Source organism: Leuresthes tenuis, unplaced genomic scaffold (genome assembly GCF_036924035.1).
Source record: "Leuresthes tenuis unplaced genomic scaffold, fLeuTen1.0.hap1 SCAF_16, whole genome shotgun sequence".
Classification (NCBI taxonomy): domain Eukaryota; kingdom Metazoa; phylum Chordata; class Actinopteri; order Atheriniformes; family Atherinopsidae; genus Leuresthes; species Leuresthes tenuis.
This window is the reverse complement of record NW_027325370.1, coordinates 22552182-22575301: the sequence shown is the minus strand read 5'-3', so window position 1 is coordinate 22575301 and position 23120 is coordinate 22552182. Positions and strand designations below refer to the sequence as shown.

General features: G+C 40.1%; 1 protein-coding gene across 5 annotated transcripts in view; it reads left to right on the top strand.

The window, feature by feature from the left end:
• Window positions 1–23120, top strand: part of LOC140271812 (synaptotagmin-2-like) — a 66030-nt gene that overhangs the window by 22817 nt on the left and 20093 nt on the right. For 4 of the 5 annotated variants that reach the window (XM_072367114.1, XM_072367112.1, XM_072367113.1 and 1 more), the window contains one exon: window positions 3527–3594. The gene's annotated coding sequence lies outside the window, so the exon portion shown is untranslated. Of the gene's footprint in view, window positions 1–3526; window positions 3595–11652; window positions 11824–23120 lie in introns of those variants that run through there. The other variant, XM_072367115.1, reaches the window with a different exon arrangement.

The following is a 23120-nucleotide window of genomic DNA, read 5'->3' as shown; positions in this document are numbered from 1 at the left end:
TTTATGCACAAATGAAGTTGTTTATGTCTCCCTGTGGATGTCATTCATGAGAGAGCTACAATAACGAAATTAAGTCCAGTGAGTCATGAAATTGATTGATTTGCTGAAACAGGGGAAGAAAATTGTTCCACAAATAGAGAAACATCCCCCGAGGCCACGGTCTGAGTGCAAAGATTAAATTAAACTGAAAAGTTTGTTAAAAATTTGGGGTTTGCTAAAACATTTGATGGCTTGATGTGATCTTAAATCTAATTGTTGAGTTGTTGCTGTGCCTCTTTCCAGTTTTTTGGTAAAACTAAAAACATCTGACTTGAAAGCCTCCAAGTGGGATTATCGAGACCAATTAAAAGTGTGAACCACTGTTCAATGAGTTCGTCTTATCCACGGAATACAGTGTTTGTCACAGTCCTGTTTACGCTTGGCATTTACGTGTGTTTCTTGGTAATCCAGTCACAAATGGATGGCATGAAGTACAGATGAGCAAGCATTCAGAATGTTTTGAGAAGGTGGTGGGGGAACCTGTATTGTCACAATGCCAATGTGTCATGAAGGTCCACCTGCTCAACTGTCGGGCATCAACGTTTGCATTACAATTCTTTTCAAGTTTTTTCTTGCTCCTCCTGAATCCAGAAGAAAAAACTAAGTCCAAATGCACTGGATGCATAATTTGTTGATTACCCCCCGCGCCTTGATTATGTTAATTTATGCAGTGAAGCTTTGGGTCAATACTGTTGGTCCAAGATGCTGGCCCTTATTAATCAAATCAAATATAAAGGGCCGAGTCCAGTATGTCTTGTACTCAAAACTAGTATTTTAAGACACGGCCAATGGATTTATTACAATTAATGAGGTTCATTTTAGAGTGAGCAGAAGTGTTTCCAGTGTTTCTGAATTCTCTTCAAATTTCTGTACAGATCCTGGCCAAAAATAACAGTTTAAAAATCTTAATTTGGATATTGTTATTGCCCATCTGAAATCTATCATTTTTAATAATTTTCTTTGTTTATCTCTATGTCTGTACAGTCCTAGACTGAAGTTCAGTGGGAGCTTTAAACAAAACCAAACTGGTTTTCAGAGAAAAATGTACCTAAAAGCAATAACGTGGATCTATAATGGCTCTGTAGCCTATAGCAAAAAAATGTGTCTGTTCGTAAAAGGTTCATAAATGAAACCCACTAATGATTGGCACCAGCAATAGCCAGGAAGTGGTAGGCCATGTAAAATGACAGAGCGGAGCAAGCGGATGCTGAGGCACATAGTTTGCAGAGGTCACCAACTTTCTGCAGAGTCAGTCGCTACAGACCTCCAAACTTCATGTGGCCTTCAGATTAGCCTGAAGAACAGTGCGTAGAGAGCTTCATGGAATAGGTTTCCATGGCCAAGAAGCTGCACCCAAGTCATACATCACAGAGTGCAATGCAGAGCGTCTGATGCAGCAGTGTAAAGCACGCTGCCACTGGACTCTTGAGCAGTGGAGACATGTTCTCTGGAGTGACGAATCACGCTTCTACATCTGGCAATCTGATGAACGAGTCTGGGTTTGGCGGTTGCCAGGAAAACGGTACTGTGCCAAGTGTAAAATTATGGTCTGGCATTGTTTTTCAGGAGCTGGGCTTGGCCCCTTAGTTCCAGTGAAAGGAACTCTGAATGCTTCAGCATTCCAAGAGACTTTGGATAATTTCATGCTCCCAACTTTGCAGAAACAGTTTGGGGATGGCCCAGTGCACAAAGCAAGGTCCATGAAGACATGGAGGCTCCTCCAAAAAAAACTTGACTGGCCTGCACAGAGTCCTGACTTCAACTCGATAGGACACATTTAGGATGAATTAGGGCAGAGACTGTGAGCCAGGCCTTCTGGTCCAACATCAGTGTCTGACCTCACAAATGCGCTTCTGGAAAAATGGTAAAAAATTCCCATAAACACACTCCTAAACCTTGTGGAAAGCTTGCCCAGAAGAATTTAAGCTGTTATAGCTGCAAAGGTTGGCTGACGTCATATTAAACCCTATGAATTAAGAATGGGATGTCACTTAAGTTCATATGCATATGAAGGCAGATGAGCGAATACTTTTGGCAGTGTAGTGTATCTTCTGAAATTCACAGAATATGACATTGTGTGAAAATAGCACTTATGTTTTCTGGGGCATTCACGCGTGTATACATGCTCACAAGACCTTCTTTGTTAATCGAGTAGAGCAATAAAAGTTAGCTGAAGTGACACGTCCATATTTTCCATCAAGACTATGAGTCTTTTGTTAATTTGTAGAGTTTGTGTTTTATGTTGCAAGTGTAGCTTTTATTGTTTAAAGTGTGTCAGTTCAGTAACACTTTTGCGCTGATTTATCATTTCTCCCTGAATTACATAGAGGGGATTGGCAATCGTGGACATGCTGCTGAGAAGGAGTGTCTCTGCATCCCAAAAGCTGAACTGTTGACTTTGAGATTACGGTCTTGTTGTCTGCCGAAAGACTTCCCCTGTTTTACCTGCCAGTGCCGCATGTGACCTCATCAGCCCAGTTGTTGCCAAGCCGCAAGCACAAAACCCCAATTCTTGGAAATCTCTGGAGAGTTCAACTACACCTTTTTACTACACTTACAAACTACCCACAGTTTGTTAACTAGTGAATTAATTAGTTTGTCCATCCTCACTAATTTATTCTGCAACGCTGTACTTTTCCTTTGGGGATTCATAAGATATTATTCAGTTCAGTTTGATTAAGCTTTAACGTGGCTGGTACATTTCTTGAGATGATGTATATCCTTTCCTATTTTAGTAATATTATTCTGTATTAGTTGTGACATTAAGCTTCATTGGATTTGCACATACGTGGAGTTATTTTGTTTTCCTGTTTGCAGCTGTAGGGAGTAAAAAAAGGCTCTTTTAAGTGAAAGATGCCCTCTGCAAAACCACACTTAGGGCATCCATCAGGCTCAAGTTTTGGTGAAGGGACAGGAAAACAGAACCATGTATATCAGACATTAAAAGATATACTGCTCTGGTTTATCTATTATTTGCTTACCGTGGTGGCATTTATCAGCACCTAGCTTTTTCGATTATGGCAACGAGGTCGAGGGACCAAATCAGCATCATTTTAGAAATGTGTGTTTTGAATTTGGAACTGTGTTGACTCACATTTAAACTCTGTGTTATGTTTCCAACATGTTATTGAGTGCTATTATAATACTGGCAACGAATGAATTCGATAATTGATGAGCAGTGGTGTGCAACAAATAGCTGTCGGTGATAATTTATCCATCCTCCAGCTTCAGGGATCACAGCTGATTTTGGCATTAACCTCCTTATGTGACCAGGAGACAGTTGTCAATATTCTTGCATTGGCACAGGAGGATTTTTGTCATGGCAAGGTTGTGTAGAGTGTTGTTATATCATACAAGCCTGGTATTAACATCCTTCAGCTCAATCGAGAGAGGATTTAGTTTAAGTAGACAATTGAGTTTAACTTCATATTGCCAAATTTCTATCAAAAAATTTAATTTGATGTATCACTTTGTCTTTCTCTTTCAGGATTTCTGACAAACAACACTCTCACTGTGATTACTTCCAGCCACTTCTCGGGATTCAAGATTTTGGCTGTGAGTATTCTACGAGCAGATGTTGTGTGGTTGACGACATCGGCTGAGCCGCTCAAGGATTTCTGAGAGGCGGAGAGAGGGTGGAGGAAAATGTTTTCCACCTCGGCAGTGCAGTCCAGAACCATTGCTGTGACTGTTCTTTTTGGGCTGAACAGATCACACACATTGCTACACGCCTCCATCCTCTGCAGTGCCCCTCTCAGAAATGCAGCTTGCATGTTCCCTCACTGTCCACTGAAGGCACGGCCCAGATGGCAGACTGTCTATGGCTGGATGCTTTCTCAAACTGTCCAATAATATAACGCTCTGATGAGCTGTGGAGTGAAGCGCTAGCTGACCTGAAAGGAAAATCCTGATGATTATCATCAGTCGTGAGGGAGAATTGAATTCTTTAAGTTGTTTGTGCATCATATCAAATTATTTTTTGTCAAATATTTTGGGCTGCACAGGGAATCCAAAGAACACTCAGTATTCTACAGCAGAATATGTAAATAGAACTGAACTCAGTGCAATCACATGTTTTGGATTCCACTAGATGTCAGCAGGAAACGTGTGTTGGGTTTTCCCTGTTCGCCCATCTGTTCTTGGAAAAGCTGTGTATGTGCCAGGGTGGAGGGAGCCAACTGCAGTGTGAAGTAAGCAAGAAAGGCGTGGTGAGGAAGAGGGTGCTACCCACTGTGAACAAGCATGATTTACTGTCGGTTTTGCTCTTTGTGCGCCAGTCTCTAGCACGCCCCGCACACTCCAGTACTCATCTGATTAATCAGAGTAATTTCAATGAGTGAGGTAAGCTCGAGGCTACAGAGAGCTAATAAAACTCGGCAGACAACAGCCACGCCTTGAAGGACAGTTACTGGGTGCTTATTCTGCTACTGTCCATCAACCATTATACCGCCCCATCTGCCCTGCTTCAGCATCGTTTTTAACGTGGGTCAGCTCTATATCTATTTAAAGTTAATTTATGTCGTGGAGACTGGTGGTTCACAGTTCTTTGTTTGAACATAGCTGGAGCTTTTGTGAAATTATAAGATTATTGTCTTAATACATCTATATTTCTTTACATATATTTTACATGTTCATATAAACATTTAGCTTCTTCTTCGGTTTAAGGGAGGTTCCACTGGTGAATGGTTACCTTCTTAAAGCTCCTCTAGCAAATCGATTACGATATCCATGTAAGAGACAAAGACTTTGTCTGTGGATGCCAGTTCACACCATGGGTATCCTTCAAAAGAAATAAAATAGAATCTTACAAATTAAATTACATTTGGTACAGTAAACGCTTCTACCTAAAAGTAAAGTCATATCTCCACTGGTTTTATTGTGTTTTAATACATTTAGCTTTATATGTATTCCCAAAGTCACATCAGTTATGGAACAGTTATACACTGGAGAGTTGATTCTCAGCTTTAATTTCAGAGTATTCACATTCAAATTTGATGAAGGGTTTCATCAGTTTAAAAATAAGACCTCTTTAATACATGGACACAAATACAAATGGTCAAAATCAAAGAATTACGGTAGTTTCTTTTTCTGTAAAGCATTGGCAGGTCTTTATTTCATTCAATCTTCAGCTGTCTTGTTTGGGTGTCTTTCAGTTTAGTTTTGTCTCACCTGCTGGAGAATATTTTTTGCTCTTTATCTTCAAAAAGGTTGCTTTTGCAATTTGTACTGTGTTTAACCACATACATTTCAGAACTCAAAGCCAAAGCTGCTTCTGTCACACAAAAAAAAAATCACATCAAAAAACCAGAAGTGAGCCATTGCTATAGGAAGCCATGCATGTCCATACTATCACTCTGACTCCCGATGTTTTACAGGGGATGTTGTGTGCTTCGGATCCGTTTTGAGCATTAATTTCATCCTTTTGTCCTTGTGGTACAGGTTGATCTTCATTTCATGTGTCTAAAGAATGCGGTTCCAGAACAGTTCTGGCTTCTTAACATGATTTTTGCCAAAATTGGATATGTCTTATTAAAATGTTTTTATTATCCATTAATTATTATTATTATTTTACCAATCTGATGTAATCCAATTCAACTGCTCTATAATCCATTTTTTATAAGTCATTAAAGTCCACCACATGCACATGCGAGTGGGAGGCTAAATATTAGGAACACTTGCAATTACAATTTATTCCTACTGCATCCAGGATTTCAAAATCTGAGACAATAAGCTTCCTCTTAGATAATATTTGGAAGAAAGACAACATACCTCACCTTTTCACTGAATTTCTGCATGCCTATAAGATCATGATTACATTGTTAATTACCATACACAGTTAGCAAGTGTGTTTGACGTTATCAGACGACACTGAATACTTACTGAAACAGTTGTCAGACTCCATAGAAGCAGTGCACACGACCACTAAACCCCATCACAAACATTTCAGCCCCACTCATTAAGCCTACCCTGAAACTGTTTTAAGTTCCCCATTGCAAGGCCACCCTTAGACTTTGAAAAGCTCTGCTATACTTCATCCTTATCCACTATGAACTAAATAGTAGGCATGAAAACCGAATGAAAGAAAATCACCTTTGTGACATCAACAAAAACTGAAATTGTATAGGTTTTTGTAAAAGTGTAAAAAAAAGCAGAGCTTTTGTATTGATTTGCAGTTTAATAGATTTACTCATCTAAGTGTCAAATGAGTCACAGAGGCAGAGAACCTTGAAGTCAAAAATAGTGCAGAAAGCAGCTATTAAAAAGATAAAGCTTTTACAGCCAGGAAAAAGAGTGGAAAAATTTCCAATATTTTATTAAATTATAGGAAAATAACTGTTGGTTGTTTATATTTAAGCAATTAATAGTATTTCGAGTGTAACTACCCCCCCAAATGGGGGTTTTATATAGTAAGATCTGTGGTGATTTGTATGCAGGACCAGACAACCTTTAGTTGTGTATATCAAACAGCTTTTCATTTGGGCAGAATTTTCTTATTACTTCATATTTAATTTGATGCAGCTCAGTGCTCAAATTTCAACCTCAATGAGACTTAAAAGTAACAATCAGATTTAGCTAGAAGGGTCAATTTTTTTTTCAACAAAATCCATGAGAGGAACTGGGAGGGATAGATCCAATACGCTTTCTTTGCCTTCTTGAGGGGCTGCACGGTGGTGTGTTGGTTAGCACCGTCGCCTCACAGCGAGAGGGTTCCAGGTTGTTGGGCTGGGGCCTTTCTGTGTGGAATTTGCATGTTCTCCCTGTCTATGCGTGGGTTCTCTCCGGGTACTCCGGCTTGCTCCCACTGTCCAAAAACATGCATGTTAGGTTGATTGGTGTCTCTACAATTGTCCTGAGTGAGTGTGAGCGTGTGTGGTTGTTTGTCTCATTTGTCTCTGTGTGGCCCTGTGATGGACTGGCGACCTGTCCAGGGTGTACCCCGCCTCTCGCCTGATGACCGCTGGGATAGGCTCCAGCCCCCCCCCCCGCGACCTGACCGACGGATTAAGCGGGTATAGAGGATGGATGGATTCCTTTTTGAGTGTTTGATCTTCTTAAAACTGTTGGTTTTCTAACAATAATGTACATCTAGCAGAATAATGTTTGAAATAACGTTGCTGATTTGTCAAGACTACAGCAACTGTAATTGACATAACTGCAAGATGTGACATTCAGTCTTAAACCTACTTTTCTACATGCAGTAAATTCACCTACAGCAATGCATTTTGCAGCACTTTCTGAGAAGCAGTCTTGAAAGGTGTTGTGGAAACATGACTCAAGCAGTGAGGTTTGCTTCTCACTCTGGCTTATCTAAAATGAGCCAACACAATGAAATGCAAAGTATTGCATTGTTGCATCACATCACATCTGCAGCAGCCCATCCCAGCACAGCACCAGAAGCAGATCTAATCCTTGACTGCCAGCCACAGCGTGGAATATTTACCATGTGAACATGAAAGCAGCAATCACAGAAATGATTTAAAGATGGTGCAGCTGCAGCAATCCTTCAAAGTTTCATGTTAGAAGACATCACAGACATGAATCTTAAGAGTGCCCTTGATAAAAAAGGGACATCGGGTGGTGTCATATATTTGTGCATGCAATGGAACAGCACACACCTTTTTGTATGCAAATGCAGTTTCTGTCACTTACAGATAAATTAAGAATCAGGGTTAGTTTGTCTTTAGCAGCCTTTCTGCTTTCCTATGTTTTTCCCTGCTTCCCTCTATTCCTGTTGAGCATATATGATGGCTTCTAAAAGAACTAATACAAAAGTCAGAGTTAGAAAATAAAGAAGACTTACCTAAAGCCAAAAACATGAGCTAATAGGAACACATGGAAAAAGAAAAATGTGACACCAAATGTGTCCAGGGACACCACAGGGAGTGATGTGCTCAATTTAGATAAAACACAAATAGGCAGTCACAGTGATGAGAGTAAGCCTAAGAGGCCCACAGAAGTATCAGTGAAATTGCTGCTTATCCAAGTCCATCACTTCCAAATGTCCCAAAGAACATTTTGTGGCATTTTTTCTTTTTGTTTTTTCTTTACGTTTGGCAAACTTTTATTTTTCATGTGATTCACTAAATACTTGTGCTTTGACTTGTGTACATGCTGCTCTTTAAGAGCCACTGTGAGGCTTTTCCTCTGGAATACGCTCACTACAGCCATGTGAGAGTCGTCACTGCACAGAAAAACACATGGTTCTGCACGTGATTTTTTTTTCCCAAAACAAAGGGTAGTGCATTTTAATAGCTGCACACAGTCATTGATGGCAGTAAGCTCCATGCAGCAAGTCTACACACGTCGGCCTTATTAAATATGCATTCTAAGTTGTGCTAAATCTCTATGGAGACTTGGCCTGTTTAGTTCAAAGTAAGGTCTGATGGAGTTTTTTCTCCCCCCTGAAAATGTACTTACGATTACTAGATTGTTATTTCATTGAGAATCAGCTTGGGCAGCCATGACCAGAAAGCTTAAAACTATGAAGAGAGCATAAATAGAATTCATCTGACACTACAAGCCAATGTCCATTTTTGTTTCTTGCCTCATGGGACAGCTGCCAGTGCTGGTCACGATGGGTTTACCCACCAAGCGATGAATCTTGCTTGAATCAATATCCTGTTCCCTCTCAGATACTGAATCAGACCTGCAGAGTTTTTTAAGGGCACAGGGCAGCAAGATTTCTCTTACAATGTGGAAAAGGCTCCATAAAGTAAAGGGTGTGATAGGAAACGATAGAATCAACAGTAAAATATCCCCGATTTTTTTATACGGAAGGAACAATGACTATTGAGCTGCTGAGTGCTCATTGCAGTAGAATGCAGCCATTTTACCTTCACCCTTACACAAACCAGTATGCCATTGAAGAGCTGCAGGAGGAATGGAAGCGCCTCCCATCAGGGGTTGATTCTGTCTCTTTGATCTTAAAGGCAACATGTTGTATTTCCTGTCAACTAATTGAGTTGAAAAAGACTAAAATTAAGTCATTCTGCTGACAAATATTGTTTATACAGCCTTGTGAGGCTTATTCCTCAGCTTTATTGTTGCCCTGAACCAATTAAAACCACACCAGTGGGCCACACTGTTGCACTGAGGGGCATGTTTCTTCATTATGTTAGCAGAGTGGTTATTTTGAATCTGTCCCACATTTGCTGTCCTGCTTGTATATCAGTCTGAAAGTGAACATAGAACCTAACCAATACAGTATATAGTTGCTCCTCTTTGAGAAATGTGTGCAGAAAACCTCAGTGCCAAACTAGCTGAGAAGTAACTCAGTTTGCTCAAAATCAAGAGATAAATTGGCTTTGGGTTGAATTCAACAGACAGGGTCGGGAAGTTGCAAAGCATTTAGATACAGAATAACAGATAAAAAGTGCAAAAGTCTTAAGGCCCCACTCATTTCTTTCCATATTGCCAGGATAACTGGAAATCAGTGCAGCGTTTCTTAAAAACATGTGCAAGCATAAATTGAAAAACAGTCTATGTGGCAAAAACAAAGTTTGTGCAATTCTAACTAATTGAAAGTTACATGTCCACCTTTATTCTTTCTTTATTTTTTGTTCTTCAGCACAGCCCAAACTCTCTTCGACCAGCTTTCCTAACATGTCTTTAAGCAGTCATCAGGAATAGTTCTGAAGGACATTTCAAAACTCTTCTTTGGATGTTGGCTGCCTTTTGTTCCGTCCTCTGTCGAAATGATCCCCCACCGCTTTAATAATGTTGAACTCTGGGCTCTTCTGGGGCCAATCCTTTACTGATAGTGTTCCATTGTGTGCTTTTTAAAAACTCCAGGTTATATTTCACTACACCAAGAGTGGGTTTGGGATCATTTTCAGACTGAAAATTAAACTGTCACCAGTCAGACGTTTTTTAGTTGATAATGCTTTGAGGTGGGAACTTTTCTGTGTTTGCAATTCCATCAAATTTGACAAGATCCCTAACACTATTGGCTGAAATGCAGCCCCAAACGATTACAGGGCCTGCACCATACCTCAGCCTTTTCTCTATTTCCTTTCCTTAATAATTGGGTTCTTGACAGCCACCCTTCCATGAAGACCATTTCTGATGAGACTTCAGCAAACATTAGATCTGTCAAATGAAGCTCCAGATGTGTCTCCCAGGTTGTGTGTGGAAAACTATGTTTTTTTTAGGCCTTCTTCTTCTTTCCCAGATTTTTAAAGGCACACTACCCACTATGCTGAGCTATGTCATGTTTTCATCTAATAGCTCTTAGGAAATCATCTCCTCAGCATCTCTCTTGCCCACTTTAACATAAAACATGCAAGGTAACGATACACGAAAGAGAATATATCGGAATGCCCATGACTGTGCTGGGCCAACTTTTCTACGTAAGTTTTATTGGGGTTGCCTCCACTCTACTGTTAATTACTACATAATTTTTAATTCAGAACCAGCGACTATACATTACCACAAGAACCCAACCCTGACAAATGCTATTGCCACAGACTGGGAACAAATGACCTTCTTCTACTTGCTGCTGTATCTTTTGAATTTACAAAAAAAGCCATCCCCCATTTTCTCTGCCTTCCATTTTTTACTGATTGAGACTTTATTGATTTTTGGATCAAGCTCTCATTGCTGGCCAATAAGGTGTGTGATTCACTTAGGGAACGACGATGATTCTCAGTGGCACACAGAAATACCCGAAGGGCTCCAAACTGTCTGGCTCACCATCGGTGTTAAGCGAAGGAGTGCGTCACATATTGTCATTAACGAGCAGATTTACGGGGACATATACGGACTGGAAGGGGAAAAAGTCATGTGAGCAAAGTGGCCTGCGTGGCATTGGGACGATTTTGCAACAAAAAAATCCTCTTCCTTAAGCTTTAGAGGCTTATATAGAGCAGTGTCAAAAGGCGAATATTCTTTGGTTGACAAAAGGTTTTTGAATCATACCAAAGAGACTCATATTTATACGCTCATGTAAGCTGTGTACATATACATATATATATACACACATACGTGTGTATGTATCTTGTAGATATTAAAGATTAAAATCTCTCTCGATGACAGTGGCGCAGGTCGACAGACATAAATCAGATAAATGAAATGAAACGACAAGTGAGACAAAGTAGCAAATTACTGCAGCAGTAACCACATAGCAAATGACAGGATTCATACAGTCCTCCTTCTGTTATCTTGAGGTGTCATCTCTCTTGTCAAATCTTTTTTTTTTTTTACATCCTTGTTTTTTTTTACTCAGTTGCAGCTCTGAAACGTTATTGATTCCAATGGATTCCCCCCCCAGCAGCAGAGCTGGCTGAATGAGGGTATGGGTGCTGGTGGCTCACACAAGCATATTGATGCTTTTGGATTGCCCTTATGCGTTGGGACACAGATTGCTGCATACAGCACCTTGTGAGCAGCATCGCAAATCAGCCGTCCGAGCAGTGAGTGCCGGAGTGGAGCGAGAGATGGGAGATGGAGTGAAAGCAAGGGGAAGGGAGAGGTGAAAAGGAGGGGAGGGGAGGGGGATCCTTTCAGTGAAAGAGACAGAAAGAGTGGCGAGAGGGAGAGGAGGAGGGGATTGAGAGAAACAGAGGTGGGGGTAGTTACAGAGAGAGTGACTGAATGTGTGTGTGTGTGCACGAGAACAAGTAGTGCTGCAGTGGAAACAGTGAGAAGAGGACTGCAGTTTCTGGTGCTGATGGGAGAGCGGTCGAGGGACGTTATTAAGGCACTGTCACATTAACCCTAAGTGCCTGTTTGGTGAATGGGTTTGCCTGTTGTGGAGAACAGGATTACGGAATTACGGTAGTGCTGGTAAGCGTGTATTTCAACTCTCTTCTCAGCATTGCTCGAACACTTCCTTTGAGGAATCTGGAATAGGCTGATGGTTTTCGCTGTGGTGATGGATTTGGACCTGCTACGTCTAACTTAGCATTTCTTTTTGTTGTTGGTTCTACCACAATGTAGGTGCATGTTAGTTTCTGGTGCATGCTCACTCAAGTTTACCACAAGCTATTTCATAAGCCTTTTTTATTCTATTTTATGTTTTTTTGAGGGACACACTGAGCATCCTCTGGATCCTGCGCTGACCCAGCATCAAGCTATGGACCTGGTTCTCATGCAACTTGTGCGTGAATTTTTAGAAGAGGGGTTGGTCATGTTGCACTGTATCTAGATTATTCTCATTGATCATGCCTCATTTAGCTTGTCTGGTGGGTGTACTTCTTTCCTGGAGAGTGTCCAGGAGGCTGCCCTGCTAACAGATGCTCTGCTTACCCGTTTAGCTCCACCAGCATCTCACACAACCTCACTGAACACTGAGGAAACAGCCAAGAGGAGCCAAAAAGCAGTATAACCCCCCCCAAAAAAATCAGATCTGTTCCATTGTTACATTGCAGAGACAAGCTCCAGGGCTCTTTATCTCCCAAAGCTGAGTGGTCAAACATGAAAAGAAGCTGACAGTTTTGCTGAGAAGTATAGAGAGAGGGGTGGGGATTTCATAGAGTGCTGCAGGATGCTCTTTTTTCTGCTGTCTCTCATGGGACGTATAGCTCAGGCGGCACTGAGGTGACAGTACCAAGGACAAAACCTATCTTGGGCTGCTTGTACTTCTTACTGTCTATAGCTGACTCTTGCAAATCTGCATTGGGCCTGGCATTACGAAACAATCCAATTCATTTTATTTCTATGAAACAAATTTACCATGAATAGTGAATATACTGTTTTTACAGTGTTTTTCAAAGCCTTATTTTTATTTAGCTCAGTGTGAACCAGTATCAAAACTAAAGCATTTATGACATCATTTTACATCATACTCAAAGAGAATTTTGCTCTCCTGTTTTCACATGATGATGAAGTAACAACTTGGAAGCATAAACCAGGTTTATTGTTACCCCAGAGTATCTGGTGCTACAATTACGCGTGACAGCAAATTACTCTGACTGTAAGTGGTCTCGTGATTGCTCATGTTTCAGTAATAAACAAACAATATTTGTTAAAACTGATTTTCAACTCTACCTGTTTGTGTGTTGAACACAAGACTCAAACGACCTGCCTGATATTTTTTAGGTCCACCATGTGCTTTCGAATAAAACAGTTTTCACCCTCCTAGGCTAGGAAATACTCGATTCGATCTGGGATCAGGGTAGTTATAATATTGAGTCAACCCTCTGGGATCTCCGTCTTGTTCCCAGAGCTGTTTCTGAGGAGTATTTTGCGGGAGGCCACAGCCATCAGGGAGTGCCTTTACCAAGTGGGGGGTGGGGGGGTGTTTAGTCTGCAGTAATCTTTACATGGATGATACATGTGGAGGTTACTTTTAACTCCAAGTATGCAAGGACCCAATGTTTCCTAGCAAAGCATTGCATTGTAACCACCATTTAGTAAGAAAAAAATACCTCACTAAATGGTGGTTTCAATGTTGTGGCTTGTCGCCTTATGTTTACTTCTCTAATACCCATATAGCAGGAGACTATTTGATATTGAGCATGCTCTGAAGGTCCCTTTTTTGTCAGGCTCTAAAATATTCAGACAGGCTCATTAAGTCCGTACCCCAGGCAGCCGCTCCTAGTGGCTCTCACACTAAGAAATATTCTGAGTCTCTCATACATAACCAGAAAAATGAGAGGAAGCTTTGAAGTTCATCTTCTTTTTTTTTTTTCTGTTGGCTCCCTCCAAGAGGGCAGCTGGTGCCTGAATGCTGGAAGTGCTCAAAGAGAAAGCAAAAGAAAAGAGGCGTATTCTGACTGCGCAGCCTGCATACTACATACCCATCCAACATTATATTACAGGAGTGGGTGTGCCCTCTTGAATGCATAATACTGTTGTTGCACAAATTTAGGTTTCTTTATTAGGTTGAAATGTTTTCTCCAAGCACACATTTTAAAGTAATCCTAATGCAGAACAATGCTGAAAATGACAAAGCTAAGCACAGTGGACTTTAAAGATGAGTCAGCGATTTTTATCTGACACAATGAAACAGCTATCACTGTGAAAGCTCAGCTGCTGTCAGCTCATCACCCCAGGTGAAAGCTGAGCCTTTCCAGTCTTGGCCCCAGCTCATGTGATGGTGTGTTGCTGGCAGAAGATGGCAGGGAGCTTCGTTGTTAAGCGGTCAGACGCTGTCACCAGTCACAGCATCTTGCTGCGCTGACAGGACAGTTTGGCCACTCTTTAAACTTTAGAGGGTGAGAAACATGCTGGTTGTCACTGTGATATTTCTAGCAGCTTGTATTTCTGGCCCTGTAGCTTCATATTGGAGGAGAAGAATTGTGATTGTCGGGCAGAGCTTAACACGGAGCAGGGAAACATGAGTGAGATGTGTTTGTGTTGTTTCATCATACTTTGCTTTTCTTTTTTTTTGTTGATGCTTACAACGTTACAGAAAGTCTTTGAAGTCATGCTAAATGTGGAAAGGTAAATACACTAAAATGCTCAGAAGTTGGTTTAATGGAATAATTTGACTTTTTGAGTAATTTGCTTAAGGCAGAGACACTCCAGCTATTAAAACTTTAAGTTCTGATGTTTTCATTCGACTATCTAATATTGTGCACATTATTTTCTTGTACTAACCTCTAAGAAGGAAATTATGTGTTTGTTGTCTTTGGTTTGTCTATCAGTTTGTGCAATTACAGGTTTGCTTTAAATGAAAAGAACCCATTAAAAGTTTAAATCACCATAGCGCTGTGATCAGTGGTTTAAGTGTTTTTATGGATCAAATTTTTTTAACCACATTTTTACACTATTTTATGTGCTGTTTCAATTTCCTTAGTTTAAGTCGAGTTCAGAATACGCTGTGACATTGATTTCATTGTGAAATTCTTCACAAGCCAGATGGATTCCAGCCCTTTCGAAAAGTATTGCAATGTATCGTCCGGTCAAGCCTCACAAAGTTTAATTATTGCAGCTCTAAAGCTAAAACTAAGCTACTGATTGTAGCTTAAAGTGCAGCTTGCGGTGTGAAGGAAAAAAAAATACACAGCCTGTCAGTGACATTATATGAGGGAGTACAGCTAAGCTAGGACAGATTTAACAATAAAAGATATGGATCCAAACAAAGCACATGACAGTCTTATAATCATGAGTCTGATAAGGGTCAAAAGGACCAGGAAAGAACAAGGAAATTATTTTTTGCTGTGAAGTGAACCAGTGGAGAACTGGCGTGATGTGCTGTTAAGTTACCAAACACTAGCTAACGATTACCAATAGAGTTTTTACAGTACTGTAAAGTTTGCCTTCATCAGTGTTGTGCAGGTTCACACTTCACAAGAACTAGTTCAAAGTTCAGTTCACACAGTTTAGAACTGAACAAATTCATGTTGGTAGTTCACCATTTGAAATTCTGAACTAAGTTCACAGTACCAAAATGGACCAGTTTGCACACCTCTTTTGAATTCTCCTCCTAATATGGACTGTAGTGATATGGAGTCCTATGAAGTACGGGAACACGCGCCCCACAGCTCTTCGTGTATCTATTTTTTGTCAACGCCCGACATGCTCAAAATCAAATGTTGATAAAAAAAAAAAGAAAAATGTGTTTTACTTTATTTGATCATTTTCATATAACAATGAAAGCATAACAACCAGCAAAGGTTTAGTGACAAATGCTTCAGTCTCACAATTAACGCCACACTGATGGTAACTTTAGCAGGGAGTGAAGAAAAGCAATTTCAAAACACCCTGCAACAACATATGATACACTTAAAAGAAAGAAGAAAGAAATGAGAGCAGCAGCTGTGTGACAAAATCTGGTGTGGGAGTACCGCCGAAATGAAATCTTACTGAGGGGCATTGCAGAACAGAGAGGAGGACAGACTCAGTGCGCAGTGCAGCTGTTGGTGTCAAAGCCAAAACCAAAGTTAATCTTAATTTACAGGTGCTCACCTTTGGCTTTCCGATGTCTGGCCTCACTCTTTGTTTGCTCACTTTTTTATAGCTCTCCTTTGAAACCTCTTTTTGTCACTTTCTGTCGTGCTATCTGTTGTGGCAGCTAAACATGTCTGTAACTCCCCTGATGCAATTGTATTAGTTGTATATACAGTGTTTATGCTAGTGAATGGTACGGAAATCATTACAAGATCAATGGCTTTCACCAAAGCACACCCCCGTGGGGTGCCTGCAGGTACAATTCATCATGACACGTTTACTCTCGAAAAGAAATGTAGTCTCGTGATCGTCACTTAAAAACAGCCTAATTCAGCTCCCAAGTTTACGGAAAATATGAACGCCAATCATGACCGCGCTAATTTTTTACGCAGACATGACCAGCACTGACCGTCACATATCAGAGTCTAACAGAAATAAAGGTGGTCGCACTGCTGGAGTACAAAATAGGACACAAAGCAAAATCTAATGGGATCAGGTTGTTGGTTATTAGCTAAATTTCATACTGTGTAGCAAAGCTAAGCTATGTTTTATGATATCAGGTATATCGGTGATATCAGAGGTTGAAGCAGGATAGAAAGGGTAAATCAGAAGAGACAAGAAAGACCAATAAGCTAAAAAGGAATATAAACAGGGCATAGTTCCCATCTCCGTAAGCGGTATGCCAACATTCTGCCACTGTCACTACCTTGGTCTCGTATGAGCACATGGTTGTGTTTGTTGCTCCAGCTTCATCGGTCAAGTTCTGTCTCCCTTCCTGTACAACATGAACCCCGGCGGGAAAGCTAGCTGTTAGCTCTTTTCAGTCGGAAAGACTGTGGACTCTGTGTCTTGACAGGCTGGAGATTGTGCAACCTGCATCAAAAAATATTCTCAGCAATGAACATTTTGAAGAAATGACCAAGTAACTACCACAGCTACAAAAAAACCAAAACACTCATTGTCACTTATTCTGTGCACAGTGCTGGAGCAAAACCACTCCCCCATGTTACAGAAAGGGACACATAAAAGGGGGGAAAAGTTATTTTAAGAGCACCATTTAGAATAGTTATTTTTAATTAATTTCTGCTCTTATGACTCTTAGAATATATTAAATTGATTTGTGATTTTTCAAACACATTTCCACAAGATATTATGTTTATACAATTCTTAATTTGCACTTTAAAGTGCAGTGGACAGACATGATAATGTTATGTCATTCTGCTTATTTCACTCTCGAGCAGAAAGGAATTCCAAAGATGTCAAGCCTCTTCTGAAATTGACATTTAGGAAGTAGCTTTCATATGCAGTCTTGCTTTTGATAAGCATTTTCCTCTCTAAATGTTGGATGTCACCTATCTGCAGTGCTGCAGAAGCCCTCTGCTCTGTCACATTTTCTCTGCACCTCCTTACATGCAGATTGGGTCCATGTCTCTGTGACAGAATGATTAATCGGCCTATCGGGGTACAGGCAAAGGGCCTTTGCTGAGGAGAAGAGGGAGGATGTATGGCAACTGGCAGTAAATGATGCCTGCAGCTCCGGTCTCAGTATTCAAACCCTGGCGCCTCCCACCTCCTTTTCAAGCATCCTTCTCAATAATAGCTGACTCACATTCAGGCGCAGGTGAGAATGGGCATTGTTTTATCTATACAAGCAGGTTTGTAAATGAGCCGCTCTGCACCGGCCTCTGGGTCAGCGCACAATGAGATAGATGTAGGCGGGGCCTTTTTGTAATTGTCTTTCGTTGGATGATGCTCAAAACACCTTCTTGACATCCTTATCTCAGTCGCTGACCTCTGATCAGCACAGCCATCAGTAGCACATCTTGATGCACTTGCATTTTGTTAACACAAAGGTGTAATTGTCCTGATGGATTCTTTGATTGATAGCCATTTTTTCCTCACGGATGCACGTTGTGATTATATTTGAAATCAGGGCATTTGTGCGGCCTCGAGACTAAACACAGGGGTCTACTGCCTCCGAAAATATCAAAGTGCGGATTGAGTTGATCATCATGTTAAGTCTGAGTGTTCTTGGTTAGTACAGATATATATGTCAGATACTAAGCAAATACAATTGTAAGCTTACTCCAGATTTCTTTGTTTAGCAACGCACGATAACAGCCAGAACAATATCAGCCAAGTGTTTCTGAAATTTGGCTTGGCATGTTTTGTGTAACCTTCCTGGCAAACAGAATATTACCTCGAAGGATAAATAAGGGGACATACACACCTTAAAAGATGTACTGATGAAAAGATTTTGCTCAACACTGACGTCTAGGCTTTGTTTGTCAAATTGTTTTAACTACGACCAAGTAAAATTATGCTGTCTAGCAGATGTTTGGCGCATGCCCATGGATGTGTTGTGGCTGGACACTTCAAGGCTACAAAACCATTTTGCACCATGTGTTGTGTTTTTGTTTTTTGCCAGGGCTTTGTCACTCTCTTGGCTCTCCTCCATGAAATGACTAAAGAGCGAGTGCTTTGTAACTACAGCAGGCTACCTTACATAAATGTGTTCCTGCCATACACTCAGCATTTGTTTACGTGTGCATCCGAGCTGAAATATGTTCAGCTGTTGGTTTTGATACAAATTTCGATGGAGAGATACACAGAACTAAATATTTGACTCTAAAGAGCATTGACACAAATTAGCGTGTGAATTTATTGAATCTAATGGCACCCACATTTTGATTTTTGATTTAAGCCCACGTGAAACCAAAGTTTTTACAAAAGTTGGATTATTCAGGATCAAATGGAGTCTAAATGAGAACGTCCGCAATTCTATGATCATGTTTTTTTTCCCTTCTCATACAACTGCATATACTTTCAGATTTGAGTCAGGCCAAGTTCCAGACAGTTTCTCATTCTCCTGTGGTAAATAACAAGCAATGCAGTCACCAGTATCCTCCCTGTAATCCCATTAAAACCAGGCCAAAATGAGATCATTATGACAACTGGAGCCCCAAGTCCATTTAAACAGGGGGGAATTACCATAAACTAGCAAGAGTTCAGGAACCAAGCTGCACATTATCTCTAATTGGAACAACTCCCCATTTCAGTTCAACTCTGTGACTGCAGTAATGCCCTCTCTGCTGGATCCTGTAAAATACTATGTTCCACTACACATTTTTAGCTGAAATTAAGTCAAGATAGATCAGAGGTCAGCTGTGACTCAGTTTAGTGGAGCCACTATTCTTATCATGAGTCCAAGATGTATGCGAATGTGTATGTATGTGAGAGAAATGACTGACTAAATGATGTGCTCAGAATCTTATGCAACCCAACTTATTCCTAAAATAGCTCATTTGGATGAAAGACTCACACAGCATGAAAAGCACAAATAGAAAACTAGAGCATGCAGTTGCATGGAAATTCTCAGTGAGAAATAATCTGGTAAAGGAGTTTCATTGAAGGCTTGTTCAGCTCAGAAATGATAAAATTAAGGGTGTCTCTATGATGTAAAACGTTAAAAGTCTCTCACTTCTTGAGGATATTTTATCGAATCCAACTCATCTTACTGCAGCAATCACATCAGTAAGATTTAGAGGAAATCAAGCTGCACAGGATGCATGCAGCTAGTTCAGCTGGAGGCCAAACACTCTGCCCACCCACACATAACCCGTAATGTCACAGATGGCAGGGGCCACAGTGGGGGCTGAATGATTTCAATAGAGTACATAATGCAGTTTACTTTTTATCTTTGAAAACCCATGTCATCTAGTGGCCCATGACAACTGAGAAGCCATTTCTGTTTGATTCTCTTTGAATATAGCAATATTTTCACAGTGCCTAATATTCAATACTTAATTTGCCGGCCCACTGCTCCTTACTGTTGTCCTGAGGGGCCAGTCACATGACCCCGTTGCCAGTTTACTTTCCATTTATAGAACCCATCGTGAAAGAGGATGCCAAGATGTTCGTAGGTTTTGAACTATGTGCTACGTTTAATTAAAAGTCTAAATTAAAATATAAATTGCAACTTTAACTCACACAGATTGCCCACTAGCAGACAGCTGTGTGAACTGCCACAGAGGCATGTTGTCAGCACTGCTGGGAAACAAACTTGGCCGTCTGGCTGAAGATTGTTAATTAATTGCTGTTCAGGGCACTTGTTGTTGTTCAAACATCAAGTTTAGCTCACTTTGCTTAGGTTGTTTTCCCTTGGAGCTGACGTGGGTGCTAATAAACCCTCGATAAACACAATCGCCCCGTAGGAGTTGGCCTATCTACAGGCGGGGGTTTTCCATCACTAGAGAGGATGTCGGAAGTGAGCGGTCATTACAGACATGACATCATATGGAGCAGCAGCCTCTGTTAGTCATATGTTTATACTATATCTTAGACTGAGGATATGTTTTGGAGTTTGACAGGTATAGGGCAATTAAATAAAGGTACTTCTCCTTTAGGCATGTTTTAGTCTTTCTAAGTGAGTCATAATGATGATGGAGACTACATGTGATGTGATAAACCCATGGAGTGCATGATTTTTTTATCTTATCTTATGAATTACCAGGGCTCTTATTTACTTCATAAAACTCTTCCACTTTATCTTCAGAATTTTCCAACATATTATAGATATACAAGAACCACAGCTAAAATTCTAATCCCCAATGGATTTAAATTATTATCCAATCTATTTTTTTAAGTGCAGATAAGAAGACATGACCCATTTATGTCCACTCAGATTTAACAAAATCTTAATTTTCAATTGATGATGTCTGTCTTCATATTCATACTTTTGGCTTCTGGTACAGTTTTTGTGACACAATAGACTTTTACGTGCCACAGAGGGTTTTCAAAACAATGCTGTGTCAGTGGGCTAGGTTGCTATATCCAGTTGGCTTACACAGAAATGATAAAACTGCTTGATCCCCTTCCCACTTAGAGCAGCGTATTTAGCGATAAGAGCCGGATCACGCTTAAGGCAGTGCTCCTTTCGGTTGTGCAGCCAAGCCTTATTTTTTTTCTAAACTAATCAAGACTCAAACTCTAACGAGTAGAGATGCACATTGAGATACAGACTGCAGATTTCAGTAACCAAAGTATTGGTTACAAAGTACAGCTTCCAGGGAACGATAATCAGCATTCCCTAATTCATTCTCGAATGTTTCCCTATACATCAGTGCTGATGTTCTGCCAATGCCAATGCTCCACTGTTAAATATATTTATTGCTGGAATCTGCTCAAGAACAACTACAGTTATTGTTGGTCACATTTCCTTTGAAGAATACAGGAGTTAAGCCTCTTGCTCAAGAGTGTTTCAGTGGTGTTTTCTCCAGGATTCAGGAACTAAAACAGCAGTCACTTAGAGTCCCAGCTTTCTTAGCATAAGGCCAAAATCAACTCAGCTTAATTACAAGCTCTTTGTGTGGAAACATTTGTTTTTTTGTGCTGTATATATATCGAGTTATTTATTAGTGCCGTGTAGGTTCCTCAGATTATCAACTGCACTTTCTCTCAGAGCAGCAAAGACATTTGAAATACTGCTTTAGCACTGACTGAAGCATCTATAAAAAAAAGAAACTACTTGATATATTGCTGTGAAATTTGGTTTGAACATTAATTTTTCCTTCGGAATGAAAGGCACTTGTTATTCACTGGACTGTTGTTCTTAACATCAGCAGTGACCAAGAGTTTTTTTTCTTGTTCAGTAAAATTTCAGCTAAGAGCAAAATGTTGAACAAAAATGTTCACAAATCCTAATGATGTAATTTAAAGACTTTGAGTGATCACATAAAGTTCATTCAGTACCATTTGGGGGTGACTTGTACAGTTCTGAGTAAAATGTGTGGAAGTTGGAATCACAGTTGGAGTATGTGCATCTCATGTTAATTTATGGCTTTTTGTCATGTTTGTACAACGGACATCTCATCCTCTTTGAGACAGAGCGTACAGCTAATGGCAGAATACCATAGAAATTACCAAAAGCACAAGAAATAACCTTTTATAATTAGTTATTGAACAAAAATATAAATTGATGTAAAGATCCTCTTTTGAAAATGTGAATGTACCCTTGGCTCTTTACCTTTTTTCTGTGTAAAATTCTTTGTTTATTACGTGTGCTGTCATTTCCAATCCAACGTTTCTGTACGATTCAAATCCTGGCTTTTAGTTAGTCTTACAATAACCCTCTTTTTGTTCTTTTTTGAGACATTCTTCGGTAGATTTGCAAGTGTACATTGGATCATTATCCTGTTTAAAATGTCCACTTCCTATTAAATTTTTTTAAGGAATCATCTCACTTTACCCTCAACCTCTCTTAGGTTGGACGTAGGATTCACATTGATTTAAATACTGCAAAAGGAAAAAAAGTCATGAGGCATCAAATTTTAATAAAACAACTGTACATTGTATAATTGAAATGGTAGTTTCTATATTTACATGTTCATGGTTTAGGTATGTAAACATGTACATGAGCTTATTTCTTTGAAATGACCTGTATGATATGTTGGGTTGAAAGACTTCTAATGTGACCTACTTGTAGGTTAACTCTGTCCTCTGTATTTTTCCTCACTTTTATTAGTTTGGTCGATAAGCATGATCTGATGGTGTAAGCCAGCATGTTTCAAAGTAAAAATGGTTTATGTGGCAGATTTTCCTCGTGTGGGTAGTAAGGGCTGACCGTGAAACAGGACTAATGGATATCATAAAGCGAAGGCGTAAATCTGTGTCCTCTCTGTCGTCCTCACTGTTGCCCTCAAAGTGAAGGAGATAGAATGCTTGAGCACATATCCATGACTGTTAATTTAATTGGTCTGCCTTGGCCCGACGTGAGGGACAAACAGGATAAAATTTCCTTTGATGTCAGCCTTTGAAACGATCATTTCAGTATTATCATACTATCTACAGTAGTGTGTTATGTAGAGGGGAACAGAGAGGCACAGATTTCTGTTTTACTGAGCAACCCACTCATTTCTAAATGTGCGATGGGTGAAAGTATTTCTGAGTAATTTCTCTGTTTGTCATTTGTAAACACATCAGCAAAGCAAGGTATTTTAACATCACATATTTCAAGATGTATAAACTAGTCCAGGATCCCTGAATAATATAAGCCTATCCTTTCTGCTGTCAGCCTCAATTTGAATAATTTATATGTAGCAATAAATAGAAGCAGAAGAAGAAGAAGGATCTTCGGCACCAACTTGGAGAATTTGCACTTGAGAAACAGGAGGATATAGGAGGAAATAGGAGATTCCTCATTATTCTCATACCCCCATGACTGAAATAAAATCAAGAGCAGAAGTCTT